Source organism: Girardinichthys multiradiatus, chromosome 22 (assembly GCF_021462225.1).
Source record: "Girardinichthys multiradiatus isolate DD_20200921_A chromosome 22, DD_fGirMul_XY1, whole genome shotgun sequence".
Classification (NCBI taxonomy): domain Eukaryota; kingdom Metazoa; phylum Chordata; class Actinopteri; order Cyprinodontiformes; family Goodeidae; genus Girardinichthys; species Girardinichthys multiradiatus.
In genome coordinates this window covers 16,616,788-16,627,891 of record NC_061814.1, presented here as the reverse complement: position 1 = coordinate 16,627,891, position 11,104 = coordinate 16,616,788, and positions in this window count along the sequence as shown.

Here is an 11,104-nt window from a genome sequence, read left to right as displayed (position 1 = left end):
TTCATTCCTTGGATTCATCATTTCTCCAGACCAAGTCATAGTGGACCCCTCCAAAGTCAAGGCGGTCTTGGAATGGCCTTCTCCCACTGACTGCAAACAGCTTCAAAGGTTTCTGGGGTTTGCTAATTTTTACAGACGATTCATCAGGAATTATAGCCTTGTAGCAGCCCCTCTTAATGCTCTCACATCGTCTAAGACAAGGTTTGTTTGGAATGAGATGGCAGAAAGAGCTTTTATCAAGCTCAAAGGATTTTTTACATCTGCTCCTGTTCTACAGTCCCCTAACCCCGATAAACAGTTCATTGTGGAGGTTGATGCCTCAAACACAGGGGTTGGAGCAGTCCTAAGCCAAAGAAATTCTGATGACCGTATTCACCCATGTGCCTTCTTTTCTAGGACTTTGTCCCAAGCAGAGCGTAATTATGATGTGGGGGACCGAGAACTGTTGGCAGTCAAGTTGGCTCTCGAGGAGTGGAGGCATTGGCTAGAGGGGGCTAAGGAACCGTTTCTTGTATGGACAGATCATAAGAACCTGGAGTACCTGAGATCAGCGAAGCGCCTTAATCCCAGGCAGGCAAGGTGGGCTTTATTTTTTGGAAGATTCAACTTCTCTCTGTCTTTCAGACCTGGAGTCAAAAATGGCAAACCGGATGCCCTGTCCAGAATACAGGAACCCTCCAAGTCACAGGCCTCTGAGGAGGATTAATTTATTCTCCCGGAATCAGTGAGACTCTCTTTCACCATGTTGGAATTGGAAGGAGAGGTTAGAGATGCCTCCAAAGGCCTCCCTATCCCAACTTCATGCCCACCTGACCGGTGTTTTGTGCCAGAGCGTCTCGTACCCAAGGTACTTAATTCATGCCATAATTCACATCTATTCTGTCATCCTGGTATCAGCAGGACGTTGCGGATGGTCTGGACTCAGTTTTGGTGGCCATCTCTTGTCAAAGATGTCACAGATTACGTCATGGCCTGTACTCAACGTTCCCAAGCCAAGTCTTCTCGTCGCCCTCCTGCTGGACTCTTGCATCCCCTACCCATTCCTCCTCGTCCCTGGTCACACGTAGCCATGGACTTCGTCACAGGTTTGCCAGTTTCTAATGGCTTCACAGTTCTGTTAACTGTTATTGACAGATTTTCAAAGATGGTTCACCTAGTTCCTCTCAAGAAGCTGCCTTCAGCCAAGGAAATGGGGGACATTCTGGCCCATGAGGTTTCTCGCCTTCACGGCATACCCACAGACATTGTCTCAGACAGAGGAACCTAGTTTGTGTCACATTTCTGGAAAGAGTTTTGTTCCTTGCTGGGGATTACTGTTAGTTTGTCTTCAGGATTTCACCCACAGTCAGATGGACAGACTGAGAGGGCCAACCAGGAGGTGGAGACCAAACTACGCGCACTATGTGAGTCAGACGCAACTAAATGGTCTCAAAATTTTCAGCCACCCTTGTTCACAGTCCAGGAGAAAGAAGCTGAGGTTCCTTCTGCTCAGGCCACAGCCCTAACATGTCAGTGCATCTGGAGGTAGGCAAGAAGGTCTATGATCAGAATGTCGGAGGTGCAGGCACACACAGCAAATCGTCGGAGAATCCCTGCTCCAAGCTACCAGGTGGGACAGAAGGTTTGGCTGTCCACCAAGGACCTCCCGCTTCTGGTTGACTCCCGTAAGTTGGCACCTCATTTTGTGGGACCCTTTCCCATATCCAAGATCATCAATCCTGTGGCTGTTCGTTTACGTCCGCCTTGTGCCATGAAAGTTCACCCTACCTTCCACGTGTCCCAGATCAAGCCCTATGTGGTGTCCCGTCTCGGAGTAGTTATCCAGCAGTCCTTCCTGACTGCTCTTGTTCTCTGACCTTGCCTTGCCTCACGGATTTTGCCTTCCTGCCTGCCCCTTGTCTGACGGATTGGATTTCTGGATTTCAACTCTGTTTTCTGCCTCTGGTTTTATGCCTCTGCCTGCCCCTTGTCTGATGCCTCTAGCCCTGGAATTCGACTCTGTTTCTGTCCCTGGATTTACGCCTCAGTCTAACCACTGGTTTATTCAGCCTGAGCCTGCCTGGCTCTCTAGTCCGCCTGGAATTATTGTCAAGAGGACAATCACAGCTCTCTGTGTTCCTGTCACAGCTTCAGCTGATTCCTCGGAGGATTTGGATCAGTCGGCAATCCGACTTCAGTCTGTTGGATGCTTCCTCATTAACTGTCTGGATCACTTCCTCCTCTGGATTCTGTGCCTCATCCTCAGACTGAGAAGGTTATCTAACTCCTCGCAAATTCTGAGTTTTATTCAGCCACTGACTAGTCTTTCTTTTGTGAGTGGTTCCTGGAAGCTGACTGCTGTTCTCCTGCTCTCTGATCCTGAGTTTCTGAATAAACCTTTTAACTTATCACTTTGTGTTTGGCTGAATTTGGGTTCTCTGCCTCTGGTCATGATAGTTTGTCAGAAGTTGAACTTGGCCCCTTGCTTCTAGTGAAAGGAACTCAGTGCTTCAGAATAATGTGACATTTTGGATGCCCCTAACTTTGTGGGAATAGTTTGGGAGTGACCCCTTCCTGTTCCAACATGACTGCACAACATAAGGACAAGAGCAAATTTATTGTTGAAGTTGACTTTCCTTTTGGTCTGGCATCGGTGTCTCATCTCACAAATGCAGTTCTGGAGGAACAGTCAAAGTTTTCCTTAAACACGCTCCTAAACTTTGTTGAAAGCAAGGTTTTCAGCTGTTGTTGCCAACATCATAATAAACTCTGTGGATGAGGAATGAGATGTCCCAAATTTCATATGTGTGTGAAGTGAAAACAGTTTATATTTTAGGCAATATAGTGTGCTTTTTATTTAGGATTTTGTGGCATTATATCCTTTATTCACAGTTACCAGACAGGGAATGGGTGGAGAGAGAAGGGAGAAAGACCTGCAGCAACAGTTTCGGCTCGGGAATCAAACCCCAGACAGCTCCATCAAGTCTAATAGCCTTCATATATGGGGCAGCAGCTCTTCCACAGCCACCACACTGTTCCATAGTGTTTAAATACACACATAATGACAAAAAAATACTTCTTCATGGTGAGCTTCTGATTTCTAAAATAGAACAACTCTCCTCTAAATTAACTGCTGATTTAGAGGCGCTGAACGCTAAAGAGAAAAAACATCTTGTTTTGTCTCTGCTTCGATTTTCTTGTTTTTCTTTTCCCCTCTTCTCTACTTCTTCCCTACCACCATACAGATGGTCCCAAGCTGCCTTCAATAATCCAACGCACAGCCATGCCAGTACACCCCGGGCTAGACCCCTGATGCTACACCACTCACACCCACAGAGACATGCCAGTTCCCTAGGCAGGACCCCTGTCTTTCTGGCCCAGATTGGATCAATGTGGTTCAGCGTGGAGCAGTAACACTGGGCCTCGGGGCTCTACATGAGCCCGCAGGGTCCCACGCTGGCCTCAAGTAGCCAGGGCTACAATGGAAAAAGCTCTGAGGCGTCCTTGTGTTATCTTTTGATGATGACTGTTATTATTATTATTATTGAACAAGGAGCGGCCACATGTTATTAGCTTAAGCCGAGACACTGAAGAGCTGACACAGACTATCAGGACACAGAGCAAAGGAATAAGAGCGGCGATGAAGAGACAGAGCAAAAAGAAACTTCCTGATGGGAAAAAAAAAGATATGGAGAACAGAAATGAGGGGTGACAGAATGAGTGGATGGAGGTAAATAAAGAAACAGGAGGGATGGAAAAGGAAGATGAATACACAGAGGGAGGGATGGACAGAGTGTGGCGGATGGGGGAGGAATGGATGGAAGGATGGAAGGAGGAATGCGACAGATGGGTCGTGCCTGGCCAGAGATGGGAGGGACCGGAGAGGTTGGCATCACAGGGTGAGAGAACACACACAACCACACACTATACACACAATAACAGCACACACACACATGCATACATACACAGGCATGTGCGCCACTTAACTCCTCTCATGCACGTTTTATGCTGTCAGGAGTGTTTTCGGTGTCTTTTCTTGTGTCAAGAAAACGCCAGCTTTTTGATAAATAGACAAATAAATGGTGCAGCGGACACGTTCTGACATATTGTTTGCATAAATTCATTTTCTGCTCCTGCAATCATTTTCCCTCATCGGCAGGCTGTGCTAATATTCCAACATGACTGACTGTAATTCCGAGTTTTACATCAGAATTCCTGAAATTCTTTATGATGGTCCTCCAGAGCGAAGCTGCTGAAACAAACGGAGGTGGAGATTACTTATACTCTTACTCTCATTACTGTTGCAGATGTGAGGTTTTGCTCTCCTGAAAATGTTTATATAGATATATACAATTACTTTGCCCAGGATTTTACTTTTCCACAACTTACAAAGTGAAAAATAAGAAAATAAGTAAGGTACAGCGGGAAGTCATTGGGCCTGGTGCATTCTAATGCCTCATTAATTGTTCTGAAAATGACACATCTATAACATTTCAATAAATTAGGTCAGTGAGGTGCTGTGATTAAAGCCAGTTAGTAAAGAGGAACTGAAATATAGTGCAGTGAAAACATATTTGGCTTTTTCGCAATTTATCACACTTAAATGCTACAGATCATCAGTCTGATTTCAATAACGGACAAAGAGAAGCTAAACAAATTCAAGATACAGTTTTCAAATGATGATTTCATTTATAAATGGGGAAAAAATAACCGACCTGGCCCTATGTGAAATGCTAATTGGCTTTTTGTCAAATAATTTATTATTTGTGATAAACCAGTTTAACTAGTTTCAGTTTAACTAGCCACACCCAGGCCTGATTGGGTTTTGGCCTCTAAAATCAAGATATCACTTAAATAGAGCCTGTCGGACAGCATGAAGTAGGCTAAAAAGTCTCAAAGAATTCGTCTTTCTAAAGAAATTTAAGAAAAAAGTCATTGACATCTATCTGTCTTTAGGACTTTAGGAATCAATCACAGTAAAAACCATGTTGTACAATTGGAGGAAACACGGAACAGTACCTTCCCAGGAATGCCAGAGCTACCAAAATTACTGCAAGAGTGCATCGACTTCTCATCATTCAGGTCACAAAAGAACCCAGAACAACATCGAAAGTACTGCAAGCCTACCTTGTCTCAGTTAAAGTCAGTGTTCATGATTGAAAACTAAGAGAAATGCTAAGCAAAGATGGCCTCGATGGGAGGGACCAAAAACCACTGCTGACCAAAAGAAAACAAAGGTCCATCACACATCTGACAGAAATATGCTGTGGCCTTAGAAGTGAAACGTTTTAAAACCTGTGTACTGTTAAATCTGGAGTAAAATTGACACAGCATCTCAGAACAAGATCATACTGATGGTGAAACGTGGTGGTGGTAGTGTGATGGTATGGGTCTGCTTTGCTGCTTCTGGACCTGGACAACATGTTGTAATTGATGGAACCATAAATCCTGATCTTTAGTAGAAAATCCCGAAGGAGAATGTACGCCTGTCAGTTCGTGACCTTAACCCAAGCATTTTGGGTTATGCAGGAGAACAGTGATTCAAGGCAAATTAAAAAGTCCACCTCTGAATGGCTCAAGAAAATGAGGGTTTATGAGTGGCTTAGTCAAATAATGGATTTAAATCGTATTGAGATGCTGATGTCAGGCCAGATTTGGAGTTACCTTGCCTTTGATCCTTTCAGAACTAGTAGTTTGAGATGGATCTGCCCAGGGCCTACTCCACTGACTGTAGTAGGCCTGACCACTGACTGCAGACACCCATGCCTGTGGCCCTCTGTAGGAACACATTGATGCAAGCAGAGAATAGATGGATTGAATTGTACTGTAGGTTAGTTTTAGCCAGACTGCATTAGAGTGATTTTGATTAAAAGAAATGTTTCAGACAGAAGTGGATTGCATGTACTTGTTTTCTTTTTTGTATCATGGTCTGATAGGATGTTTGTTGTAAACTGCTACTGTAAAAATGACAGAATTTAACCAAATTAAATAAACCCTCTGCAGTCCCTTGACTTTTCTTTTACATTTGTTGAATTTTATATTTCCCTGGCTTGGCTGTGTTTATGCAAATTACATAAAATTTGGCAAGGTAGAGTGTTTAGCGGGGCATTTTCACTTTTCGTTGTTCTTTCTTTAACATGGCTTTAAAACTAAAGAGAACAATCTGTGTCTCTTCTGCATTTTTTGTGCCATTTAAAATGCATGTTTACAACACACTACCATCCTTTTTTAGTTTTGTTTTGATTCCCTGGTTTTGAAATCCCACCAAACTCCATGTTAAATTATTTTCCACCAGGTAAACGGTTCTTATATTGTATTTCTACAGATTTGCATGCATGGACAGGAAAAAACAAAACAGTTTTAACAACTTTGGAAGGACTTTTAAACGCACAATAAATAAAGTATGGTCAGAATGAAAGTTTCTGCACATTTTTGACACTCCAACCTTATATATAAGGTTTTATATGTTTATAGAGGTTTTTTTTTAAAAGAAACTTCATTAGCTGAACTGGCACAGAAGGGGTTTTATTAAAATTTTTGCAGGACACAGGTTGAGCACAAAATGAAGTGTTGAAAACCAGAGGGTCAAAAACCAAAATATTTCTGGTTTTTAAAATGTTGAAGAAAGCTGATGTTGAAAAAAGAAAAAACCTGTCTCACCCTCTTGGTTCATTTAGTTGTAAAATGTGAAGGAACTTTATGCTGTAATTCACTGTGATCCATCTGTGTTGTGATATTCCACACTGAATCACTGTACAATGCATGTTTTCAGGTTTTTAGCTTTTTCTTGTTTTGGATTATTTCCTGAGCACCATGTGATTTGTCCACCATCGAACCTCACGCTGTACGAGCTGAGATTTGATGCATATTTATTCCAACATGTGAAAAATATGAAATCAGACAAAATTAGACTATAAATTCTGCCAATCTGATACATTTGTCATGTTCATCTTTGTGCCTCAGCAGGAACAAACCCATACAGGGAGAATGGGCCTCCACAAAACCACAGCTGGCCGACTGCTGCTTATTGTGTGTGTTTGTGTCTCTATACATGTGTAAAACACAGTAGGCAGGTGCACAAGATGTCTGCACGCACACACACACACACAGTCACAGCACAGTAACGCTGTTAGCAGCAGCAGGCTGACAGGTTGAGTTAGAGACACCACAGGACCCCCTCCCTGCCTGACTCCCATCAGGTCACCGTGTCGATGATAAAGTGCTGAGTTGTGCACATGTGTCCCAGTGCCAGCAGTTTCTAACAACACCCCGAACACACCCTGTCAGTGCCCCTTATCTGGCAGACACACCCACAGCTGGGAGGGGATGGCATGAGCATGTTGGAAAAGTTGTTGCTTTTACTTTAAATCCAAAACTCTTTGAATGGGTCTTCCTGGTTGAAAGAGTGGTCCCTCTGGTTGAGACTTATTAAGTTCTCCAAGTTCACACATGAAAAACCCAAACAGACCATGAGGAAACATCAGCTTGGGCTTTTAGGGGTCTTAGATTTGTTAGACACAGTGCCCTGCAAAAGCTTTTCACCCCCTTTACTCTGATGCCACTGAATAAAATCCAGTTGAACCAACACCTAAATTGGTAAATAGAGTCCAGTTCTATGTTGTTTAATCTTAGTATAAATCCAGGTTTCCTGTGAGGGCTTGTTAGAGAACATTAGTGAAAAAACAGTGACATGAAGACAAGACACACACCAGACAACTCAGGAATGAAGGTGTGGAGAAGTTTAAGGCAGCTTTAGATCACAGAGCTCTGTTCAATCCACCATGTGAAAGTGAAAAAAAAAATAAAAATGGCACAAATGCAAGCCTATCAAGACATGGTTGTCCACCTAAAGTGATCGGAAAAGCAGCCAACCGACCCATTGTAACTCTGGAGGAGCCCAGAGATCCATTGCTTATGTCCACAGGACAGCTGTTAGTCATGCAATCCACAAATCTGGTCGTTTCACAAGAGTGGCAAGAAGAAAGCCATACAATAAACACTGCCTGTGAAACATGGCAGTGACAGCATGATGCTGTGGGAATGCTTTTCTTTAGCAAGGAAGCTGATCAAAGTTGAATAGGGAGATGGACAGAGCTGAATGCAGGGCAATCCTAGAAGACGGAAAAGACTTGAGACGGGAACAAAGGTTTACCTTCCAGCAGGACAATGATGCTACACATACAGTACATCAAAGCAAAGAATGGCCCAGACAAACTAAAATCTGTAGCAACATTTAAACATTAATTCACAAAGGAAAACAAATTTCAGTATCTGGATGTGCAAAGCTGGTGAAGAGGTACCCCAAAAGACTTGCTGCTGTAACTGCAGAGTACATTTATTCAGAAGTGACTCGGGGGCAGAATCCAAACGCACTCCCCAATTTTCAGAGTTTTTTATTTATAAATAAAAATGGAAATCCTGTATCATTTTCCCTCCTCTTCACATAAAATCCTAACAAAACATAAAGAGGGTATGGTTGCAGCATGTGAAAAATGACACTTATAGCGCTATAACTCTTGTATGAATTTAAAGAGTTTATGTAAATGTATGCATGAATAAATAGTATGTAGGCTACTGGGCGAGGGGGGTCATGTGTAAGTATTATCTAGGCGCCTCCACTCTCACCGAGACACAGATATTCAAGTCCTAGTTGCGCTGCCCTTTGTGTCCAAGGAAAAGGGGAGGAGACACTGGAGTGGTTGACTGGATGGGACACTTTGTCCCCTCATTTTCCCAAAATGAAAAAGAAAATCCCCTCTGCTTCATCCAGCCCCCCTCTCCCCCAGCCAGTGCAGTACCACTGTATTGTCTGCTTGCAGGCGCACTGCTTGTTGCTCGCCTTCTGTCCTGCTGTGCTGAGTGCTCCACAAAGGAGCTCTTTTAAATATGTAGACAATCCTGGATCATTTGCACACACACACACCCACACACACACACATTTGCTTCTCTCTCCACCGTAGCTAGACCTGGCCTGGGAACGTTTCCTTTTACATGGAGAATCAACAAGTCTGAGATATGAAAAGGATACAGGAGGCACACGCTTTAAATGAATGCTTTGTGGCAAGGCCGCCTTGTCGAGGCTAAAAGCTGGAATCCTGTTTGTTATGGTGCTATTGTTCCTACTGTATTTCTAACCACCTGCCTTTGTAAATTCACAAATATTAGATGTTTCTTATCTGTTAAATTAAAATATCATGAAAAGTTTGGTATTCTTTAAAGGTCATCTGTCTTGAGCTAATGTCTGATATCTGAAGCCTAACCAGGTCCCCTGGGTGTTGCTGTAGAGATGAGCTGAGAAACTGGCTTATAAATTCAAACATCAGGACAGCTCCACATGTCCACATGACACTCTTGTCTTTATCTCCTCCTCCTCCCCGTGGTACAGCAGCCCTCCCTGGCAGCTTGGCAGAGTGGGCTCCCCTCATGCGATACAGCAGAGTGCAGGGGCCCGGGCCCCAGACAGGAGCCCAAGCTGGTCTCAGCCTCCCAACATGTTGAGCTGGCCCGCCTTGGGCACAGCCAAATGGTTCTGCAGCTGCCCCTTTGTCCCCCTTCCTTAAGTAAACAAAGGACAGAAACAAATTAATGACCTACATTCACGGCAAACCTCGCCGAGATAGAGAGGAGCGCAGTTGTCTGCAAGCAGATGTTCACTTACGAAGCTACAGCCTGCAATTAATGATCACGAGGCAGCGCAGAATCAAAGGAGATGTATTCTGTGCGTGCAAAAAGATGACTGAAAGGAGTTCTGAATGCAGGTAGCACAAAGTTTTTAACAAACTTTGAACGCAGCAGCTTAGAAGCAAGTCTTTACTCTTTTGTACATTCAATAAAATACAAAACAACAGCGTACAGATGTTGCAAATGCACCTTTTTATTATATATGTTTATATTGTACATTGTAAAATTGTATATTCTGTAATGCAAAAACAGAACAAAAGAGCAAAGTGTACCGGAGTCAAATTCCTTGTTTGTATGGACGAACTTGGCAGTAAAGCTGATTCTGATTCTGATTAAAGACACATCTCCCAAATGCATTAAGTAACATAAACATGTGTGAACATTTCCAAACCTAGACTCTGAACATGTTTTTAACAATATTAATAAACTTTCTGTGTTTTTAACCCCTTAAATGCCAGCATTGGTGAAAAAAGCTTATTTAAAAAACCCACAAACATAAAGTTTTGATACAAATCAGATATTTTTAATTTTCTTTGGGGGTGGGGGCCACACTGGATAAATAAGTAAATGTTTTCCATGGCTTTTATGCAAATTGTACGATTTAGAGTACATAAACAAATTCATATAGGTGCTCAAAGTGATAAAATTTGGCATTTTGAAGATATTTTAACACCTGGTAATAGAAGATTAAAAACAGAAGTCATGTGCAAGGGTAGTGAATTCAAATGATACTGAATAGGAGACAATGATACAAAATAGTCATAAAGGTAGACGGGTTTCTTTAATTATTTAAAAGGGCACGTGAAGGAAAATGCCCAACCTGGCTAAATATTATATCATTTGCATCAACACTGTAAAAATTAAGTACAAACAACACAAAAGAAGTTGAACATCTTTTTATTTCTAAGTTTTTAAAACTAATATTAGGCGTTCAGACACTGGACAATGTCATAAAGATTAGAAGTGAGCTTATCGCCTGAGTGTGCGTTGGGGGCTTACCGAGAAGACCATCTGTGGCCTAATGAACGCCGCTCCTTGGCCTGCGAGTGCAGGGGCTTTTAATGCATCTGTAGGAGCAGCAGGTTTACTGAGCAGCCAGACATTAGCTAAAGCTGATTTCTTTACTGGAAACCCGTGCTTGAGGATCTTTCAAAAGGGCGTTGTATGCATGTGTGTGTGTGTGCTTGTTGCAGGGGATTGAAGGTGGACAAGCTGCTGCACATTCTCTTTTGAAAAGCAGCCTACGTCCCAGCTAGCGCTTCAGATTTATGAGGTCCTGTGTCCAGGCACGAATCACAGAAACGCTGAATCTTGTGCGTGCATGTACGTGACTTCCACCCACATCACGAGCGACAGAAGGACAGGATGCCAGGGCCTCCCGCTAGGGCCCTTCTGTAGCATGACATCCAGTATGGATGCAAGAAAGTGCTTAAAAGATCGGAGA